Genomic DNA, 23150 nt, shown 5'->3' with positions numbered 1-23150 from the left:
AAAGGGGTACTATGGGGCTAAATGCATGCAAACAAACTCTGGAAAAACAGCAAAAGAAATTTACTGTGTTTCTGTGCCTTTAGGGTCCACTACAGCACCAAACTTTTCAGTCAGCCAAAGAAAAAGTAGCAGGGAAGGGAGAGCGCATGAGACGCTACAGGAGAAAAACAACAAAAGCTCCTCCAAACCTCTCCTTTGGCGCTGTGGGAGATAATTAGCTATTGGAGAAATTTGGAGAATCTGACATAGAGCACGCTGACGTTCCCCCAGTGACTACATCCCCAGTTCCCACAGCGAACTAGCCCATTTGTTTAAGACTCAAGCCCAAGATCAACAGCCTCGCACCACCCCACCCTCCCTGTGAACACACTCACCCTTCTGTAGCCCTGAAACACACACCCTCCTCCTGCCCTTAAAATCTCTTTGCTATAACCTTTGAAAACACACAAAAATAGCCAAAGACACATACGCAGAATAAGCCAGTGCCAGGCTATAAACCCTTCTAGACCTCTCGCCACACGGCGTCATCCCTGGCACGGCCCAGAACAAACTGGGCCACCGACTACGTTCCAGCTTGCTGATCCTGCGTCTTTAAGGTAAAGGCTTCAAGTAATGCCTAATTCACTTTGGCTCCAGAATATGTGTTTTCGGGGGCTTCTTGCTATGAACTAATTTACTGCCCCTTTAATGATTCGACATCATGGGAAAAAGACGAAGTAGTTTTGGTCAGAGGTTAACAACTGCCGCTAACAAGGTGCTCCGTGGGAACCCCTAATTGTTTTTTATGTGGGTTGCTGTAGGAACTGGTAAACACGTTAACGAGGGGTGGCTGCGGACATGCGCACATGCATTATGGGCTTTGAAATATGCGCACCAAGACCGACCACAATCACGCACGCACATGAAAGGGGAGCAGTTTAGTGAGAATAAGATGCCTGTGCTGCCAGCCTCATTTGATCATAGCCTTGGCTCAATCATGCTCCTCAATGTGCATTTGGCTCTGAAAAGATAGTCATGGCATTCTGCACATCAATAGACGCATTACCAACAGACAAAACGAACCAGCAGAGGCATGGAAATGCACTTGTGTAAATAACAGCGACAATAGAAATCTAAATGAAAGCTTGTTGAAATTTTCACTTATTAGCGCTATGTTCATAAGCAATTATTGCTGTTACAGTTGTTTCCTATGGGACTGCATCTGGTCGAAATCAGCTCTTTGGCTGCAGACAAGCACAGTGGCTTTTTTCTCTATCTATAGACAAAGAGCGCTCGTGCGCTCCGGATGGCTTGAAAAGCCAGCTGAAAAACATCTTGATCTATGAATGCAAATCAGTACATGTATTATAACACGTCAATTTCGGCCTGTTGTACATTCATTTGGTGCTCTGAATTGGACTGTACATCTGTTTGGCCTGAATGGTGAAATCAATGCAGGAATGCTCCATAGTTGCAGAGGGGCTGTGTGAAAGGTTTTGCTCAGTGAAACAGCCAGCTTTTCACCATCAGGACAGTTACAAAAGAGGCCTCTAAGAAGGGTTTGGAGTCAAACTGGGCCGGCCTTGCTTTGCTCTCAGAGTGTCCAAAGCAATAAAGAGGGCAAACAGAGGGAACTGTTCAGCCACTTGTACCAAAATATGTCAGCCTGAAAAGATTCAGTGAAAGCAAGCTCTCGACTTCTCAATGACAACTTTAGCTAAAGGTTCCTATGGGTCTCAGAAAAGTCTCAGGAAGGCTCACTGTGTTTTACTGCAAGGACATGTTAGGGGAGAACATGGAAAAGGCAGAAAGAGGACAGTATTTTATTGGAATTCTGCTCTACTCTGATGCTGCTCGAGGGGATCTTTAATTGGATCAACAACTGTCTGATTCCCTTCAGCCAGCTTGACCTGTCTGCCCAGACTGAGGAGGCTGTGTCTTATGGGGAAGAGAAAGAATAAGAGTGAGAGTGAGAGAGAATAAGAGACATAGAAAGGCACAGAGGGAAACAGAAGGCGTTAGAAAGGGACGCTATTCTGGAGAGAGATAAAAGGATGCTAGAAAAACATGACAGGTGGATAGGACAAGCAGGGTCACAGAACAAAACTATAGCAGTGCTGCATATACGTCGCCATTGTCAGAGTCAAACAGACAGCCTCAGAATGGCTGCCAACCTAGAAGGCAGGCGGGAACAGCTTTCCTACAGGGAGGGCTTTGACAGATCCCAGTCGATAGCTCTCACAACTGCCATGCTGGCCTTGCATCCTTCAGCATGGAAATGAAGACAGTCTGCCAGGCGTTTTGCTGACAGGGACGGCACACATGGCTCAATGACACGGCCCAATAAATGGAGCCGGCGCTGAGAGGAAGGCATGGCAGAGAGCGACACAAAGAGGAAAGGGAGATAGATGGAAGGACAGATACAGTGTCATAGACAGACAACGAGACAAGAGGAGATGGTGACAGAAAGAGACAGAGGGGAGAGATTCACCGAGTTTAGAAGTGACAGGCACAGTCCAGTTTTCACTCTTCCGATCCATACTGTATAGCTCATCTCTTTGAGTGGGATGAGCATAGGGAGAAGGATGTCAACAACAGCTTGCTTCTCATCCTGCATCTGCTACACATGCTCAATGGCTATTGATCAGTGCTTGCTTAGACTTCCATAGAGGGCTTCTGCAGCACGCCATGCAGTTCTGGTCTGAGATGATATTATGGATTACGGGAAGGGAAATGGAGGGAAGAGCCCTGCATGCGGGCGGTAGAAGCCTGATCGATGAGCTATTGCACACTTAAGAGTAATGTTATGTAGGGAGTCTCTGACATGCTAATCCATCTCTCACTCTCTTTGTCCATCTCCCTCAATCGCATTTCTCTCTGTCGTAGTTATCTCCTGTCTGCATCTCTCACTCCCTTTCTTTTTCTCTTTCTTTCTTCTGTCCATCCATCTATCCATCCACTGCAGAGCACCGAATCCAGACCAAATTTAGACAAATAAACAAAGCTGATGGATGAGACGACCTCCATGTAGGTCTGGCACTGAGTCAGTCTCTAACAGCGTAGACAACTCAAATCGACTGAAACCATCTCGTGGTAATGGGAATACAAAATGCAATTGCCAAGGAATATGCAGAAATCAATGCGAAATGATCTAACAGAAAGGTGAACAATACTCTGCTTAAACACTGAGTTGTAATTATTTTAGCAGCTGAAAATATGGGTTGAATATAATTGCACTTCAAGTACTGACTCTGGATTAATCTGCTTTTGCATTAAATTTGAGAGCCACAAGTGCAGTGCAGCGCCAAACAGGAGGAGGGGTTTCCAGCTGCTCGCTGACTCCTGGGAGACGAGCTCTGATGTACCGGTGTAACAAGAACTTCATTTTAGCTTAATCAGCTAATTCCACTTGCTATTCCCAACACTAAGGTTGCCATGGTGAGTAAATAAATTACTAGAAACAACAAGTGCAGACAGAAGTTTGTGAGTGAGTGAGTCGAAGTTATGCTTATGTGTGTTTGCCAGCTCTAATGAATGGCTCACAATCCTGCATCCATATATTGAAATAACATTTATACAGGCAGACAGTCCCCACTGCATTCGGTCCAAATGGCATAGTTGAGTGCTTCTGGGTCCTGCAGTCAGCTGCAATGTTTAAGTGGCGGTGGCAGATGTTTCTAATGTTAAAGCCACACAAGCTGCTCTACGCTGCCAACATCTTTGTTTCTGCAGTAGGTCTCAATATCACTACCAACTTTATACAGTTGGCCAGGGTGGCAATTACAGTAAAAGTGGCCACAAAAAACGTAAGAGCAGGGTCTGAGATTAAAATGACTATTTGTAGAGTGGATCTGAAATAAGATCCAAGAAAATATGCACCAGGCAACTTAAGCCAGCACTTCAGATAGATAAATCTATAAGTGGGAAAAATAGACTTTGGTGTTAAGGATATTGATGATGTGTTGTACTCTTCAAAAAGCTACATCACTTGTTCCCCACTGAACTGATGAAACAAGCTTTGGAAGAACAGACTAGTTTTATTTTTCAAATAATTTACAATATGCATGAGAATCTTCTGGGTCTGGGTTTTTAAAGATAAAGTTCACCCCCAAATTTTCCACTGGCCTGTATTGCCATCTAAACTGACTTTGTATGAGATACCCAGCTTTGGAGACATCGGCTGCTGTGATGTCTACCTTTTTTTGGCTATAATGTATGAAACTCAAAGCACTAGTAAGCCGGTGTGAGAAGTTTCATAGAACTTTCAATGAATTCTTCTTTTAGTTTTTGCATCTGCCAATCAAAACTAACATTACAGCTCAGCTGATGAAGAATGTCATTAATGTTTACATTGCAGGTAGGCTACAGTCCCATGGGCCTAGTCATTGGTAGTCCATTTGGCAACCAATGACTGTGAGGGAGAAATGTGTATTTTCTTACTAGATGTGAGTGGTTGCTGGCAATCACTATAAAACTGAATGCTAAAGGCATGTTTGCACAGGTCTAGAGACTGGTCAGCAACCACCTGGAAATCATGTGTCCTAAAAAGAGTCAAAATGAAGTCCATAATGTTGCACGGAAAACTTCATTGATTTACTTTGGTTGGTTAGTTATGAGTCATCAGTAGTTTGTGTGGAAGATGCAGACTTGTCTGCAAATACTTTCAAACTACTTGCGAAGGAGTGTTGAAAATGTGCAACATACGAAACTGTTCGTCTGCAAAGTAAAAGTTGCACCATTTGAAATGTGTTGATTTCAAAGGCACACCTTTTACTTTAAAGGTGAATGCTCTCCATTTCTAGTTAGCATCATAATTTTCCAAGTTTTGCTACAGCTTAGAGAGTAAGTGGTGAGTTTCTGCAGACAAATTGGCATCTTCTATGCAAACTACATGTGACTGTGGCTGCAAGTGACCAAAGCAATCAGAAAGTTGTGGTTTAGGAACCTCTCTGTGTCGCCAGCAACCACTTTCCAGCTGGTTCGGGAATACACATTTTTCCCTCACAATTGCTGGTTGCCAACCATTCTCTTGGCTGGTTAACTCTTCAGTCACACTGTTGCTGGGCGTAGTTTTGGAATTTTCTAGAATAAACTGTTCACAATAAAGATTTCTGGATTTCTGGTAAATAAGGTTAGCACGTTGTTAAAGCATGATGTTTTGAAAGACATTTCAACAAAATTTTTAAAATGTATTATTTGGTACTTCTGGCACCATGTGACAATTACTATTTAAATTTATTATATTCAAGAGAAGAAGAAGACATCTGTGATAACTTTAACACTGGGCTTCACAGTTTAAAATATTTTAGATGGATCGACAACACTACAAGCCTCAGGTCAAATATGTACAATTGATTGTAGGGTGAACTTTCCCTTTAAAGGTTATATGGTTATATCGGGATAATAATTCTTTATTAAAACTTTCAGAAAAAGATAAACAATAGCATTAAAATATTGACCCAGTCTAAAAATGAACATTTCTTCTGTCCATCCATCTGTCCAGGGAATTAATACATAAGCCTTCACTGGCTTGACCTTGTGGTGTGAAACAAGTTCTGGCGTGTGAAACTGCCCTTTTTTGGCTGTGGCAGAAGAACACAAGAGTAGTTGTTGCCGGACTTTGCCTGTGGGGGTTGACTTGTGCTTCTACGCTCTGTGTCACTGCCTGTGTGGGCAGACAGTGAAACTAGCTCTGTCCCTGTTAGCAGAGTATTATAACACTGCCAACGCCTCCAGTGACCCGTGAAAACTCCCATCTATAGAGATGAATCATACAGCGCTTTGTAATTCAACTGAACTGCCCATCTACCAGACCTACAGCAAATATTTCTCAGTATATATGACACTGGATCAGAATCAGAATAAATCAACTTTAAGCTCTGACAGTACGCCTTAAAATGTATCATGTACTCTATTGTTCTGTGAGGGGAGGTTTGAATCTCTTGTGAAGGCTTCATCACTTATATCTAGCATTAAGCCTGAATGCATATTAGCATCTTACTCAGCTTTACACACCTTTCGTTATCATATACAGCAAAATGTAGGTTTATTTATCAAGGCGAGGTTTTGCTGAGTGGGTTATTTTTCAGCACTTCTCTGCTTGACATTCAACAAAGTTACTCAAATTCACACTAGGAATGCATTACAAACAGTCCTCTATTATTGGCTAGTATAAAGCTCTGAGGAAATAGTGGATGCTGGGTGTTTTTTTTAAAATAACATCTTGCCTCTCTCGGAGAATTTCCCTGGTGGTCCACAGACCCAAACTTCTGGTTCTCTTTATTATAAGCTTATATAACCTTTAGGTTAGCGTGCTTGAGAATTGCTAACAACATTTGAACATAAGCAGAAAATACGCTGCAAATGAAAGAGCCACATCAGTTAGAGTAGCACACAAAAGGCAGTGTGTCTGTTAACTAGGTTTCCACCGTAGGGGCTTCCAGTAACAACGGTATGGACAGGAAAGAAAATGAAATTACAGCACAATAAATGAATTATCAATAAAAAGCCTCAATACTGTATCTGAGGGAGGATCAATATGCCAGAGCCGGGCTGCAATGTGGGCCCAGGGCTGCGGGTAGCCAGATCAATAATGTCACTGGGGGTGATTGACGATCAATGCTACCAGTGACATTGATTTATGATCGATGAAAGAAGGGCACCGACTAATAAGGGGGGAAAGGGTGGAGGGGAAGTGTGCATGGGGGATTCCATAGAGTCCCCTTTACTGTAACTGATTGGGGATCGATGAAGAGTGGCACCGCGGCTGATTAGGGATCAGGCCGGTCTCGAGCAGAGGAAGGCGGCTATGTGTGAGAGCATTTGGTTGGTTGCGTGGAGACCGGCTTGTCTGAGCTGAGCAGAGCTGCAGAGACTGTAATTAAAGCTGTGCTGAAAGGAGCTTTCCACTGTTTGATAGAAGCTGCAGGTGCAGCTCTCTTTGCTCTTTCACTTTCAAAAGAGCAGCCATGCACACACACCCACACGCGTATAGTATACCACTCTTTTATGCTCACTCAGAAACATACAGAACACACACAAACCCAAAGACGGCGCAGGAAGATCTGCACTGTTTTCTTCCACCCCACCCTCGCAGAAATCTGTCACCAGCACTGACATCCTCTCTCTATTCTGGCTTGTTTTCAGCCATATTTAAGAAATTATCACTGCTTTTAGAGTCTTCAAACTAACCCAAATGACTTAAGCATCACTACTGAAAAGAATGAATTAAAAGTAAAGAAATAAAGAAATCTTTATTTCTTTATCGTCTTTCATTTCATTAGCTAACTTGTGTTAGATTTGACCTTTCACATTCAGGTGAGACTGGAAGTTAAAGGAGCATATTTTATATTTTACAGTAGCTACAGTAGTCATATTTGCTCCTGATTACTGAGATGAATGGGTCACACTCATGTGAGACATAATGCTACATTTATTTAAGCCTTTGACACACTTTTGTTATACACTGTACATATTTGTTATACTACACCTGCTGTAAATTAAGTGCAAACAGATTTGTTTTCAATAAAAAGGAAACAACAAAAACAGTTACAGTATGGAGAGCTGGCTTCATGACTTTATCAGCTTGCTATGAATGGAACCGGCTGCTTTAACTCTAGATTACAAAGAGTCGTTGCCATGGCCATGAAACTATTAAATCTAGTTTCTGGTAGATTTTGTATTATTTAACCTCTGTTACACCCTGCACACCAAGAAATTTTTTTTAAACTGTGCATTTCTTTTCTATCCATTTTTTCTTCTTCTTCTTCTTTTTTTTTTTTTACATTCACTGCTTTTTTTGGTCTTAATAATATAACAGTGGAAGAAAAGTATTCACTGTATAATTAATAATTCTCATAAACAAAAGCGGCCACATATGCGGCACCACAAAGCCAGTTTTCATGAAATTCAAAAGCCACAGTAAGGTCCAAAGTCAGACATGCATAATCTTTGTCTCAAAGACCCATGTATGTCTCAACTTCAAACAGTGCATCAGACATTCCCAAGACTCATAATTCATTCATTTCTTAGGTATTCTCTTTGTTCTCAAGTAGCGTTCACACTAATTTTCCTCAGTCTTTCCAAAAAAGTTGCAAAGTGGCATCGTCTTTGGGTTCAACGAATACATCGACCGTTTTCTGAGGAAGCTGCAAAAAAAATATTGCATTTACTGATAAGATTTTGATTTTGTATTTGAAGGTCGTTCTACCGAAGTGAATTAAACAGACAAAACGGCACACCTTCTTATTTCTATTGCGTTACACAGTGTTTGCTTTGAATATGCTTATTTGGTTTTGGCATTAATATGGATATTTTTCTTTAAAGAAACCAAATACCAGCATTTAGAGGCAGATTGTTAAGAAAGAAATGGATCAAATGTAAATCAAAATCTGACCCTGCTTCTTTCCTTGTCCATGCTTCACTGTTTTCTCCTCAGTCTTTATATAAAAGAAAAGAAAACACAAACACAAAGAAATGACAGGAGCTTGATGACACATATCTCTTTTGAAGAAAAAAAAAACATATGAACTCCCATAATAGCTATGCTCTGTCCTCTTTGAGACAGCAATATCGGAACGAGAGAGAAGGGTTGACCTGTGTAGAGCAAGTCTGAGTAAGTCCCTGCCTAAACATCTCAGACGTGATGAAAGGCTTTGTTTTTCTCAGCCTGCGTTAATGGGCCCCAATCGATGTGGGAGAGCTGTGTTTTTTTCCCCTCCACATGTCCTGACCCTTGGGGAAACACAGGGAGGTAATGTGGGAGGGTAGAGATATTGACACACAACGTCGATATCACCAGGGTTCACAAACAGCGGCGCTTACTTCAAGTTGAGGCTGGCTCATCAATGCAGCATCAACAACAGAAGTACAGCGCAGGAAGTGCTGGCAGTTAGTGCAGACTGTAAATTAGCGGTAAGATGCAAAACAAATACTGATGTAAAACTAATGACACTCATCAGTGCTTACGATTCTCCCTTCCAAAACTACCCACCTGTCTCAGGCACATACACACACGCGCGCAGAGCGATGCATTCACCTCACTGATGCCAAGAATGTGCGGCAGCACAGCACTGCAGCAGAGGCAAGCACATCTCCACACTGGCTCTCATCTGTCACCAACAGCAACTAGCCCGCCAGTTGCCATGATGTGCAGCCTAATTGGGGGAGCTGATGAGGTCTGATGAGGCCAGTACTTATTGAATTCCCTGGCCTATTATATGGATAATGCTGGAGAGGAGCAGCCTCCCTCTCCTTTCCCATTCTCATCCATTCACTGTCCCAGCAGGGAGCTGCCGGCTAATCCTTTCTTGTTTATAATGGCTGAACGAACGAAAGGGATTTGGACACGATTTCCCCTCGCTAGCACACATCTAACACTCCCCAGTGTTGATTTTACCTCATAATGGGTCTATTGGACAAGTTAACCAGATCCCAAAACCCAGCTCAACCCTCTTGCCTGTCTTTCCTTTTCCTTTTCAGGAGGAGAGGCAGGGACATTGTTGAATAATTAGACTTTGAAATAAATGTTCTTTTCTTTTTCAAAAGCAATTATCAAACATTCAGTATGTGGCTGTACAGTATTCAGCGCTTTATAATGCATGTGTGGGACAAAAAGGAGAGAGAGAGAGAGAAGAAGTGTCAAACAGTGCAGCGGAGAAAAGGGGGAAAAAAGCAGAGGAAGGCAGAAGTTGGAGAACAGATGGCTGAATGGCAGGACAACAAACTTTTAATTCTGTGCGTCAGACTGGTGAAAGAGATGGAGACCGTGAAGTCGCAGAGGGGTGCCAAGAATACTGCTCAGTATGGGACAGCACATCAAATTCCATTCGAACTGATGAAAACTCTGTGATTAATGCCTTTGCTGCACAGCACTGTAAAGCATCTGAATTTCAAATTTAAAGTTTCTATGGAAGAATTATGCATTTAGGTGGTAGGACATTCATCAGTACCAGCTCTATTGTGAGGAGAATCCAATAAAGCACATTTACTCAGATGAAGACTGCGAGAAGAGCAGCAAAGGAGCAAATATCTGACTATTATTCTCAAGTGCAGGTACAATAAGAGAGTCGCATGGTTATAGTAAGTGACTCAAACTGTCACTTACTAACTACACTGAACAAAAATATAAACGCAACACTTTTGTTTTTGCTCCCATTCCCCATGGGATGGACGTAGAGACCTAAAATTCATTCCAGATACACAATATAACCATCCCTCCCAAACAGTGGTCACAAATCAGTCCAAATGTGTGGTAGTGGGCACATCTGCTATATTGAGATAATCCATCCCACCTCACAGGTGTGCTACATCAGGATGCTGATCTGACATCATGAGTAGTGCACAGGTGTACCTCAGACTGCCCACAACAAAAGGCCACCCTGGAATGTGCAGTTTTTTGCGCTATTGGGGGTCTGGGGTCCCAGAACCGGTCAGTATCTGGTGTGACCACCATTTGCCTCATGCAGTGCAACACATCGTCGCATGGAGTCTATCAGATTGTCAATTGTGGCCTGTGGAATGTTGGTCCACTCCACTTCAATGGCTGTGCGAGGTTGTTGGATATTCGTGGGAACTGGTACACGCTGTCGTATACGCCGGTCAAGCACATCCCGAACATGCTCAATGGGTGACATGTCCGGTGAGTATGCTGGCCATGCAAGAACTGGGACATTCTCAGCTGCCATCTGCCCTGAACAATGTGAACCATGATTCATCCGTGAAGCGCACACCTCTCCAACGTGCCAGACGCCATCGAATGTGAGCATTTGCCCACACAAGTCTGTTACGGCGACGAGCTGGAGTCAGGTCAAGACCCCGATGAGGACGACGGGCATGCAGTTGAGCTTCCCTGAGACGGTTTCTGACAGTTTGTGCAGAAATTGTTTGGTTGTGCAAACCAATTGTTCCAGCAGCTGTCTGGGTGGCTGGTCTCAGACGATCTTGGAGGTGAACCTGCTGGATGTGGAGGTCCTGGGCTGGTGTGGTTACACGAGGTCTGCGGTTGTGAGGCCGGTTGGATGTGCTGCCATATTCTCTGAAACGCCTGTGGAGACGGCTTATGGTTGAGAAATGAACATTCAATGCACGGGCGACAGATCTGGTTGACATTCCTGCTGTCAGCATGCCAATTGCACGCTCCCTCATTGCTTGTGGCATCTGTGGCATTTTGCTGTGAGACAAAACTGCACATTCCAGGGTGGCCTTTTGTTGTGGGCAGTCTGAGGTACACCTGTGCACTACTCATGATGTCAGATCAGCATCCTGATGTGGCACACCTGTGAGGTGGGATGGATTATCTCAATATAGCAGATGTGCCCACTACCACACATTTGGACTGATTTGTGACCACTGTTTGGGAGGGATGGTTATATTGTGTATCTGGAATGAATTTTAGGTCTCTACGTCCATCCCATGGGGAATGGGAGCAAAAACAAAAGTGTTGCGTTTATATTTTTGTTGAGTGTAGATGCGCGGTGTATTTCTGATGTATGCACCCAGCTCTTTGTCTGCCTTACTATTAAAAACAACAAGCTGCTTTAGATCTCTGACATTGTGATCACCTGGAAAATATTGTGTTGGTTCCCCCTTTTGCTGCCAAAACAGCCCTGACCCACTGAGGTTCCACTAGACCCCTGAAGCCATGCTGTGGTATCTGGCACCGAGATGTTAGCATCAGATTCTTTACGGAACGGGTAATTAATCGGCAGAACTGTAGATTTTGACCAGTTTATTGAATAATCTGAAACTCTTGAAAAAGAGTTTATCAATGCAATTAACCCAGCAACAGATTCTGTAAGGTGTGGTCTCCATGGATGCTTTGGTAGGTGGTACATGTCAAAGTAACATCCCAGTGCTATCTAGAAAAACAAAAGGCCATATTTATAGGGGTCAGTTGTTGCGGCCTTATAGATCAGGGACCACACTGACGAGGAGGGCCATTAAGGCAGCAACATTTAAACGCTTACATGGAGAAGGTACAACCTGGAGTTCACTAGGGGCACAGCAAATCAATATTAGCTCGACTTAGAAATCTGCTGTATAATCCTTGATCTCCAAGGCCATTTGCTTTGCTGCCTGAAATTGGATACACCCTGACTGCACACCCCCACCCGCCTGCTACGCAAAGCCCGCTGTGCGCTCCACAAATAAGACATCCTGAAAAATTGATCTGGATGCATCTGTAGCAAGATTACGTCTAGGGCTAAGAGAGAGATATGACTAGCTCGAGGTAATTGATAAAAATGCGCGTCTATGTGTAAGAGGATCATGATGGGGCCCGGCGAATGTGGCAGCATTATCATAGCCACATCACTACCATCTAGAAGACTGCTGCAGCAACATCTCAACAAATATTAAGAGCTGGTAAAAGACCGATATTGAAAAATACTTTTATACACTCTATACTGTAGGTATGATTAACAGTGACATAAGGATAATAGGTTTTCTTTGTTTATTTTGCCTGAAAGCAATGATGCCTTTTGTGGAGTAATACATTTTCTTTGACAAATGACCTGAGTAGCACATAATGGAATGGCTTTGTTTGATTAATTTTTATACAACCATATTTGTCCATTTTAAACATACCTGTGACATTTTATTCACCAAAAATTGTTTAGATTTCTCTAAATCCATCTTTCCTTGCAGCCAAGGTCCCCATCTTTCCTCCAACAGGCAGTTTCAGAGGCAATTTATGTAAAACTTGCATTATTCATGACCACCTACTCCAATTGGCTGCATTCACTTCCAGCCAATCGGAATACTACCTAATGGATAATGGAAATTTCCTCATGTGGCGTCTCTACCCCCAGAGTAATGGCTACAGCTAGAGACCACATATAGGGGGGTCTATGAACCAATCTAAACTGTGCAGTTGCACAGTTGAGACTGTAGCCACTTTCACACACGTGCTGCAGCCCTCTTAAACTTTTCCAACATTTTCCTGTATGCGCGAACACAAATGCCCTACTCAGTGGGATCGAACATTAAACTGCCCAATCCCTACCAGCTCCCTCGTACAGATTCAAAGTCCGTTTGCTCCAATGTGAAAACAGAACAGGTCCTGAGAAGCTGACAGTAGTAGTACATGCCATGTGTACCATCTCCCGAATGCACAATTAAGCCAGAAACCTAATCTAAACCATTTACAGTGGTGTAAATACATCTAGTACCGACTAGCTGCACCTGACTCACGTAAGAACTGTTGCTAGCCAAGATTCAGCACTACTTCCCGATTACAGAAGGAAGATTGTCTCCAAAGATGAATATCAGCCATCAAGGGCATATTTCATTTAAATTCCTTGGGAGATGAAGGAACAATTACTGCTCCCTCTTAATACAGGAATTTCCAAATACGAAATTACAAAATAACTCAGATCGAAAAGATAATATAGCAGATTTATGACACACCAGCCCACTGATTTCAAACACATGGAGGAGCCTGTGAATAAATTGTTATTTTAGACAGAAAATGGCAAGAGAGAGCAGATCAGCGACCTTGCCTAGCTTTATCGAATGTCTCCTCAAATAGATTTAAGGCAACTAACAATATGACCAGTCATGGCTTAAAGTCCAGGTCAGTGTATTTCATTCTCCGCAGTGTTGCAAGCAAAAAACAAATCATTACCGAAAGTAATGAAAGAAAAACAGGCTTACGGCGGCTGGCAAATAATTTTCCAATAACAGTTTTGTTATATTTATTCAATATTATAGCGCTACACATTTATGTGGGAGGTAACTTTTTCTTGAACTTTTACAGCAAACTCTGAATGTTTTCGCCCTTCTTAAACGTTTTGCTATCAGACTCTTTCTCGTGCCTCCTGGCAGGTGAAACAAAACAAACAAAACATTCCTCTTCAAGAAAGAAGCAAAAAAACACCACTTACAGTACTTACCGCTGTGCAACAAGCGCGACATAAAAAGTGAGATTTGTAGGCAGGGTATATCATTTCCACTGTTACTGTGGGCTGCAGGATTTTTATTCCCATGGCAGTGTGTATTGTTAGAGTGGCAGTTGTTGGACTCTCTGAGGCCTTTAAGCTCACTGTTTTCCCTCTATTACTTGTGCCCGGTGGGGGCACAGACAGTTGTAGCGAGATGCGGCGCAGCGCAGCAGGGTGGTCCCCAGATACCACAGATTCATACTTTCCACCTGACGCACAGGATAGAGAGAACAGAGAGCTGGCAATTACCAGACTCCTCTCTCTATATATACTGCAATCCTGGCCAGCTCCGCTCTGCTGTACTCCACTCTGAAGGCTGTCTCAGGGCCAAGCTGGAGGTAATGAAAGCAACACACTCCTAATGGACTATTGATGTGTGTGTATTTGTGAGTGTGCGCGTGTGGACGTATGAGAGGAAGGCAGAGGAAAGAACAAAGGAAGGAAAAAGAAACTGTAAGAAATCATTCTGCTGGCATTTTCATCCACTTTCCTTTTGTGCGTTGTCTGTGTCGATGTTTTTGCCGTGGCAAAAAGTGAGCATTCATGTCTGCGAGCTAACGTAAATCACCTATACGGGCTGAAAAGCAGTAGAATTAAACTGCTAGTGCGATCCAATAGCATGGCCAAGATGTGTTGCGCTTCCAGCAAGGGAAGCAGAGACAGACAGAGAGACACTGTGTCTGAGACATGAGGTCACCGGGAACCAGGTGTGTTTCCATCGTCCTTCAGCTCAAACACCAACAGGCAGCTCACGTATAAATACACTCATATAGGAAGGAAAAGACACAAATATCCCCGGGTGACAAAAAAAACAGAAGTGGTAACTCAGACACCTTCACAGTAAATTTCACCAAATACAACATGTCGCACTCCTGCTGATGGTCCACTGGTAGAGCATGTAGGGTGTATTTTTTTAATGCGTGTGTGTCTCTGCGTGTGTCCCCTAACCTGCTGGCAGGCAATCGGATGAATGAATGGGCGTCCACTCCTAGAGGTCCGGTGGCACAACAGAAATAACTCTGCTGACCACAGTGACCTCTGCCTGTTCCCACACAGTCTGCGTCCTGTTCTAATGGAGGCCCGTGCTCTATTTTGGGGGCAGCAGCTAGATTTATCTCACTGCCCTCTGTGTCCTGGGACGGTGACACTGACGTGGTGTAACTGATGCCTGCTGCTTCTTTTTTTTTTTTCCTGCTTCCCTTACGCAAGCACACACAGGATAAAAATCAGTCAATTCTGGGCACCCGGATGACCCGGCTGTACGTCACTATCTGTATCCATTTTCAAATGTCCCTTAAAGGAATAAAGGAAAGTTGTAAACCATCGGCTTTGTGTTGTGATACTTCACCGTGATAGTCTGATCTTTCATAAAGACAGGTGCAGGAGCTGGAGAGTAGATGAGAACAGAACCAAAGAAAGCAAGCCTGCTGAATTGCTTGCATACCACAGAGACCTTAGAGCATGATTATCCTCCTCAGCAAATTTAATCTTCATTCTAGAGGACGGGCAAGCTGGCCGGAAGGCTATGAGCTCAGTGACCTACTGTATCTGCTGAGAGGCTGAATATTATTCTTTGCAAAAGAAATACGTTGCCTCAGGTCCTGCATTAGATTAAGTTGACTGATGGCTAAAACCAAGAATCTAGGGATCCTTGAATATAATGTGCACATCACAGCACCATCTTCCTAAAGTGGTGGAGATCTCAGTTTGGGTTAGGGAGCAGAAAAAAAAGATAGAGGCTTTTTCTTACGGCAGTAACAGTCTGATTTCAGAGCTTGCCAGTATAATATTTAGAGAATAAACAAATAAGAAATAGTTTCCTGGGTAAGAAACTCAACCACTACTCAGTCTCCCAACTGTATTTCATTGCACATTCCTAAGTTATTTTATTTTAATGTACAACTTTTCTCTGGCATAGTCATGCTGATGATCTTTTTTAATGGTCTGCTGTTGGCTTGAAATACCCGACTATCAATCCTTCCAGTCATGCAGCAAAAAGCAAGTTACACACTGGACAGGTCATCACCATATTGTAGGGATACACAGGGAAAGGTCTTAGCGATCCGGGGCTAGAAGCTTCTTACTGTGAGGTCACAGTGCAAACTACTGGGACTGTGACAAACTTGTGATCCGTCCAGAGGTGATGCCCACATCTAACCCTGCCCTGTGACAGCTGGTATAAGCTCCAGTGCCTCGTGTGACCATGATTTGGACAAACAGAAGAAAAATTACGGATGAATGCATCTATTTTATATCTTCCTCGTTTATTGTTTCAAATTTAGTGTGTGATTATTTCACTCCATCCTGTGGGTTTATGTTTTTGACATTTTTTTCATTATTTAGTTGCTGTTCATACTCACTTTAATTGTTTAAACACACACCGTTACGTTAATCAGGTTTCAGGTTGCTTTTATTGCAGTTTTATATTAACTTTATAATTTTATGACGGCCTCTCCTGTGATAGCTCGTGCTTCGTGCAGCACGTTGCGCTCCCACCGGGGACGAAATGCGCCATTAACAATAAAAGTTTTGCCGCCTTGCTTTAATGTTTAGCAGCTACAATTGTCATCACCAACATCTCTGTCTGCTCGTATGCGTGGACTTTCTCATTACCAAATCTGATACGCTTAAAGACTTTTGGTTAAAGAAAGGCCGAGATGTTTCCATTTTAAGCACCACGTCGCCAGCACGGCCTTCACCGGCTTATTTTGTAATGAGGTTACATGCTAGAGACGGTATTCTCAGCCATGTTCGCAATAGCTTTCAACCTTGTTGTTACTCTACTTTGATGTTTAACCTACAGAACCTCCAAACTTCTGACACAACTGGCAGCTGCCCACACGGTGAATCCACAGCATAACAGAGAGGCAAGTACATCAGTGGACAGACTGAACACATGTCAACCAGAGAATAGAGGAAAAACGCTCTTTATAAAGAAAAGAAGCCTCAGGTGCTTAGTTTTCCTGCATTAATATTGTGTCCACTCAGCTGTATCTGGTAACATAGATGAGCATTAGGGACGTCTGAGCAGGAGTGTGTGAAGAATAGCAGGCTGAAAGGATGGGTGTACGTGCAGAGGGAGAGCGAGGGATGAAAGACAGTGGCGGCAGGGCAGATAAGAGAGGGAGGGAGCCATGAGAGAGAGTATAAAAGCAAGGGCAACAAAAAGTGCAAGGAGAGGTGTGAGCGGGGTGAGAGGGAGGAAAATAGAAGGGGATCAACATCGCGGACAGCTGGGCCAGGGTCGCGGCGGTCAAGCTCAGGAAGCGGTCGTACAGTCAATGTCATCCTTTCATCTCGTCTGCTGGAGATGCAGCAGCCTAAACTTTACTCAAATTTAACCTTCCAAAAAGCACAGGTTGATCCAACTCTCATTCCTTTCTCTTCTGCACCACCCATCACTTTCTTCCCCCTCTGCCCTTCCCCATCTGTTCTCTTTTATCTTCTTCGCTTATTCCTGTCACATCTCCAAAGCTCCTAATCTATTCCTTTCCATTGTGCTCCTGCTATATTTCTCTCTATTACTCTCGATTGTTGGGTGGGTGGGTGTGGGGGGGTTCTCCTCGTGGTAACTCTCCTTCATTTTGTCTCCATCCACATTAGATGCGGTTGAGTGGAGAGCAAAGTCAATCGTTCCCGCCTGAACCCCTCCAGGAGTCGGAGCTACCTCCTCTCTGCCTAAACAAACTTTGAAGCCAATCAAAGGGCTTATATCATTTTCAGTGGAAGGGAACAGCAGCAGCTGAATACTTTATATTTCAGTGACAGATCCACTCGGAGCAGCTCCGCTCTCCTCCTCCTGCCTGCTAACCGTTGGCTTTGCTCATGAATGATACAGTTCAGTGGCAAAACAAACAAAGCGTGACAAATCCAGATTATTGTCTGTAGGCGAGATAAGGTTATAATGAGAAAGTGCATCGGGGGAAATTGATCCTTTTTTCAGGAAGCTGTCTGATTTACTGGGCATGCCAATAATAACTTCCTGTGTGTCCCGCCTCTAATGGGAGGAGGGTGAAGTCAGAGGTGGGGGTGGAAGGTTCATGCTAAGAGGACAGATTTCATTATGATGCAATATCCCGAGGAAAGCACTGAGGTTTTGTGGCCACTTATTATCTGTGGCGGAGTATATTGAAAAGCTGTCTGATTGCCATTGAGGATCACATACAGAGACAGAACTATGGCTGGCTCGCACTGAGTGACAGCAGAAGCGGTAAATTAATCATCAATACATAATGGATTTGACCTTTTTGTTTCTGACGAAAAAACGAGGAAGGATAACAACAGCTACAAAAAACAAAAAAATTCACAGAACACAAACTACACATGACTCGCAGATGCATCATGGGAAACGCGTGCTCTCACGTACTTGGAAAGGCAGCCATGTCTGAGACATCCTGACAGCCAAGTCGCCAACCTACTTGGCTGCACGTTAAATCTACATGCCATAGGGGAGAGAGAGAGACGAGGCCCGCCGACAGGCCAGTTATTAGCCAGGGGAATGTGGGAGGGATGGCAGAAATTAACATAGATTACTCAAGTATGACTGACAGTTTCAGAAGGGCTTTTTGTGACTTACCAAGTGATTTGGGACTTGCCTTAATTCAGTGAGGGATGTTTTAATACCGTGGGCTGTCTCTGCTATCTTGGCACTGTTGCCTTGGTGAGGATGCCAACAGGGAGGAATTTCTTTCCTGCAACTGCCCCCCACCCCCACCCACCCCCAGCAACAATTCCTCCCAACCTCAGCTGCACAGGCCTTGTGATCCACACATAATGATGGAAAGTGTTGGTGGGGCAGCACTTTTTTGGCCTGTCTTTACTATATTTTATTTAACAGGTGGTTGGCAAAGAGTGCACCCTGTATATTCTGTCTGGTGTTATCCTGACAGATGTAGTGTTTTTTATAAAACCCTGGGTGTTATTTAGATCTCTGGCAGAACAGACAAATTATCAAACTGGTTATCTGATCAGTATTCTGAAAGACACAACAATTACCATTTTCGAGGGTGGGGAAAGCACTGGCACTCACCACAAGTGTCCTTGAAGAATATGGCTTTTACTGTAGGCCTAAATTAACCTCTTCTGTATAACAGAGCACTGTGACTGACAGAGTAAGTGAGGCAAAGTGAGAGTTTGGACAGAGAAAGACAGAGACTAGTGGAAATTGCAAAAACAGAGGGAGAGAAAAATGCCAGCGTTCTGTTAAAAAAAAGAAAGGAAAAGAAAAAAGAAAAAAGCTTGTACATATTGCATGTTTCCGCTTCGTTCCATCTCCCAAGGCCACTGTGGCTGCTTCCTGATGTGGTTTTCATTATTTATCCAGCATCCATTGGACAATATTGGAGCCGACTCGCAGCTCTGCTGCCATATTGGCAGAAAGACAACGGAGCGAGCGGTACCAGCGGAAGTGAAAAGGAAGAAGCAGCAGTGTTACTGCACATTCAGTCTGGACTGAATCTCTGTTTGCACAGTTAGACGTCCAAGCGAATGTTAGATTCATCAAAGTCTGGCGCTGCCCTTTTCTGATGCTCAACACTACTTGCACGTAACCTCATTGATTATTTAACTATGGTTTGATTGCTGACTCTAAAATTAAGTTAAAAAACATAAAGAGACACAATTCAGTGGAGCAGGTTATCAATTTTCTTTCTGCCATTGCCGCCACACAGTAAGGTATGTACATGTTATTACTCACCTGCCAAAAAACAAACAATGGCTAATGTATCTCTGGTCTGAATTACATTTACCATAGGGTGTCATCTCTAAGCTGTTTAATGCATTGTGGGACGAAGGGCTGTAATCAGCGAGGCTCAGTGGAGCCAGCGGATTAAATCACTTTTTATCTGCGCTTCCTTTGACTTTCCCAGTGCTCAGGGTTGCAGTGTAAATCATAATGCGTCCCTGTTGGGCTCACTTCAGTATAGTTTATAGCTGGAGTCACATTTCATAAATTCCATTTATTTTGTTTATTGAGTAAATCCACATCCACTAAAAACAAGGATAACTCTTTATTCTCGCCTCGAACTTAAAAGTTGACCATTTCTCAGAAAAGGAGGAGATCGTGCTCGCGTGATTCAATCCATCGATTTCTGCGCGCAGCCAGAAATCACATGTTCATTTATATGTGCAGCATCAGCTGGAAGCATCCGAGAATGTGCGCGTGTCAATATTTGAAACGACACACGGTATGTATATTTTGGGCGTAAGGGACATGTTCTTCATCTGTGTGCATGCGTTGTGTATGAGTTTATATTTGTGTGCACGTATACTGTATGCACGCTCACCGCCGACCACAGCGACAGGGAGAGCGGCTGCCGCATTGCACAGAATAGCTAAACAGCTGTGGTGCTCCATCAGGGCTATCGATCATGTCCCTCTCTCTGAATCACAATCAGACGTGGGCAGAGCAGAGCGGCTAGAGCAGGCCTCGGTGACTGGTTTGTTGGACGACTGCTATGCACCTCTCATATCAACCAGGCCTCACCAAACAAACCTGACCTGGACTGCTGATTAGATGCATCTATATGCGAGTACTGTGGTACGCATTTCTGTAGAACTTGCTGGAACACACACGAATATTCGCTTTAAGTTCTCAGAATGCAACATGTCTTCTCGCAATTGACATTTACTGCAGACAGAAATAAAGCACTAGCTCTTGTTTAACGCACTTCTAAATCATCTGTGATCAAAATGAGCATTCAGAGAGGATGGCATTACCACGGATCAAAAAATGAGTTCATTTGTGTATCTATGTAGCGCATGTAGTTGGATCTCATAGAAAATTACATAGAATTTCATTAGAAAACCTAATGGGAAGAAAAGGGAAGCTGTTAAGTATCATTAGTTGCCATCTGCTATCATATTTTCACACTGTAGATCAACTCAATATCTCATGTAATCACAAGGAAGTCAGATGTTATTACATTAAAATTTAAGCAGGAAGTGTATGGACTCAGTCTATGGTGCTATTAGCTGCCATCTGTTAGCATCTCCACAATTCCTCTTCTCTGTGTTGGTCTGTTATCAGCAACTCACGGTTAACTTCCTGCCAACATGGTGACTTCCTTTTGGTTTGTTTTCCCATGGTCAGTTGAATTTACCAGATGACCTGGCACCTGACATCAAGATATTTACTTCCTGGTATGGGACAGCAAGGTTACAACTCAATATCCTTTTTGTATTGGCACTGGACACACCTGGGTGGAGGTAGGCAGCTAGTACAATCCCCAATTGCACATATGCACGCGTACACTCACCCTCTTACACACACACACACACACACACACACACACGGCCACATCTCTTGACACAGTGTGATTGAGTGGCTAAGCCGGAAATGCAGAGGCTTGTCAGATATCGGCTGGAGAGGTTTGGGGGAGTAAGCCTGATGATTGAGAAATGTGTGCCTGTATATATGCATGTGTGTTGGGAGTGCTACCCTAAATGTGTTGTGTATGCTTGAGAGCATGTTTTAAACACTAAATGGTGGTAAGAGAAAGAAAAAAGAAGTTTCTCATTAGCATTATATGGATGCTGACATTCCACTGAGGTCAAAGTCAGCGGTGCATGGCCATATTTGTGCTTATGTGGTTTGTGCGTGTGTCAAGGCTCACACAGTGTAACAGTCATGGCTGTCACATAAGCATACTCATGCACGCACACACAGACAAACACACACACACTCCGCCTGTGCTGCGTGTGGTGGGAGCCCCCCGGGGGGTGCTGCTGAGCTGTCAAAGTAGGATGGATGAAGAAGCTGCCCTGCATAGCAAAGGGCTCTGGGGAAATACCACCAAAATGACACACATACACACAGAGAGAGAGACTGTCAGCACACGGTATGTATGTGCACCCATTTGGAAATGCAGAAATTTAAATACACGTGCATGAATGTGAACACGCATAAATTTGAGACCAATACAAATGCAGTGCAAACGCATAACACGCGCACTTTCAGGCAACCCAACACACAAAAATACACTTTTACTAAAGGGCTGTTCGCTCTCCCTCTGTGAGAAACAGAAACAGCCCTAGGGCCCTCAGCAAAGGAACATCTGAGTTTGATAACAGCAAAATGTCCAGAAATCTCCATTTAGGAGACAGCAAGTCAACATGGACTACATCATAGAGGAAAAAAGAACAGCTTCATCTCCACCCCACCCTCATGTGAACTGAAAACTATGGAAAAAGTATAAAATATCACAGGGAGCATTACTCTATCATTATTCATCATCAGAACATCTGAGAGCATCTGCAGCGTACCAGCACAGCAAACTTGAAAATTCAGCTGCTAACTTATAGCTTTTGTGCATCTACCATATCAGTGTTACTTACTCTGGTATTTGGAAGGAAGTTATAATTTTTTTAAAGAAGTCCGACAAGGTTCAAGTATTTGACCTGATCCCCTTTTACACAATTGCCACATCCAAAGAGGAACTTGACTAACAATTCTGACTTGCTTACTCAAGTTTTGGTTGCATAGCTTCTCTGACTGCTTGTCGGCTTGTTCCCTTCAGGTTGCGTGGTACAATTTCATCAGATTCCCAAATTCCCGGTGAATTCAGGTGAATATATCAGGCTTGTGACAAAAACTACAAAACTAAAGCCCAAGCTAATAAACCGAAAGCAACCTTTGGAAGTACCGTATCACCACATATCACAAATGGCAACAACTCGAAGAACAGTAAAAGTTCAGGTGTAAAGCAAGGAAAGAGAAGCTTTCATAGACCTTTTAGCAGGGACCATAGCAGCGCTGAACCAGAGCGGACCTTGTAAACGTAACCATTCTTAATTCCACAGAAGGATTTCCTCGATCAGGGCGGTAAATCTCCATGCTTGGCACAAGCCTGAACAATCCATTAACAATAATAAAGCCTGAGCGGCAGGGAGATAGACCCTTAAAGGGGAAGGTCAGCCTGATATTACAGCTCTAAAGGTTTCCTATTACGGCTCAACTTCAATATAACCACTCACCTTGCCTTTAATGGCTGCTGGCTATGCAGTGACTGAGCACATACGGAGATTCTAAATCCAGTCTTTCTGAGATATTACTGGATAGAGGAGAGCGATTTATGGGTCTGTTTCTATGCTGCTGGTTGGAGGTGTGAGTGTTAATATAGCTGCCACAGTGGTGAAGGAGATCTCCTCGGGTATCACCCCGTCTGGCCCTCATGTCCTGCTGGGATACACGGGAGACTCTGCTGCAGCACCTGGACCCAAAAGTGCTTAAGC

At 43.5% G+C, this 23150-nt stretch overlaps 1 protein-coding gene across 4 annotated transcripts in view; it reads right to left on the bottom strand.

Annotated features, from left to right (window-relative positions):
* LOC308384681 (RNA-binding motif, single-stranded-interacting protein 3) overlaps positions 1-23150 on the bottom strand; it is a 312357-nt gene that overhangs the window by 45256 nt on the left and 243951 nt on the right. The gene's annotated exons all lie outside the window — the stretch shown is intronic.

Source organism: Rhamphochromis sp. 'chilingali' (genome assembly GCF_963969265.1).
Source record: "Rhamphochromis sp. 'chilingali' genome assembly, chromosome: 17".
NCBI classification, from domain to species: domain Eukaryota; kingdom Metazoa; phylum Chordata; class Actinopteri; order Cichliformes; family Cichlidae; genus Rhamphochromis; species Rhamphochromis sp. 'chilingali'.
This window is presented reverse-complemented; position numbering and strand designations above follow the sequence as displayed.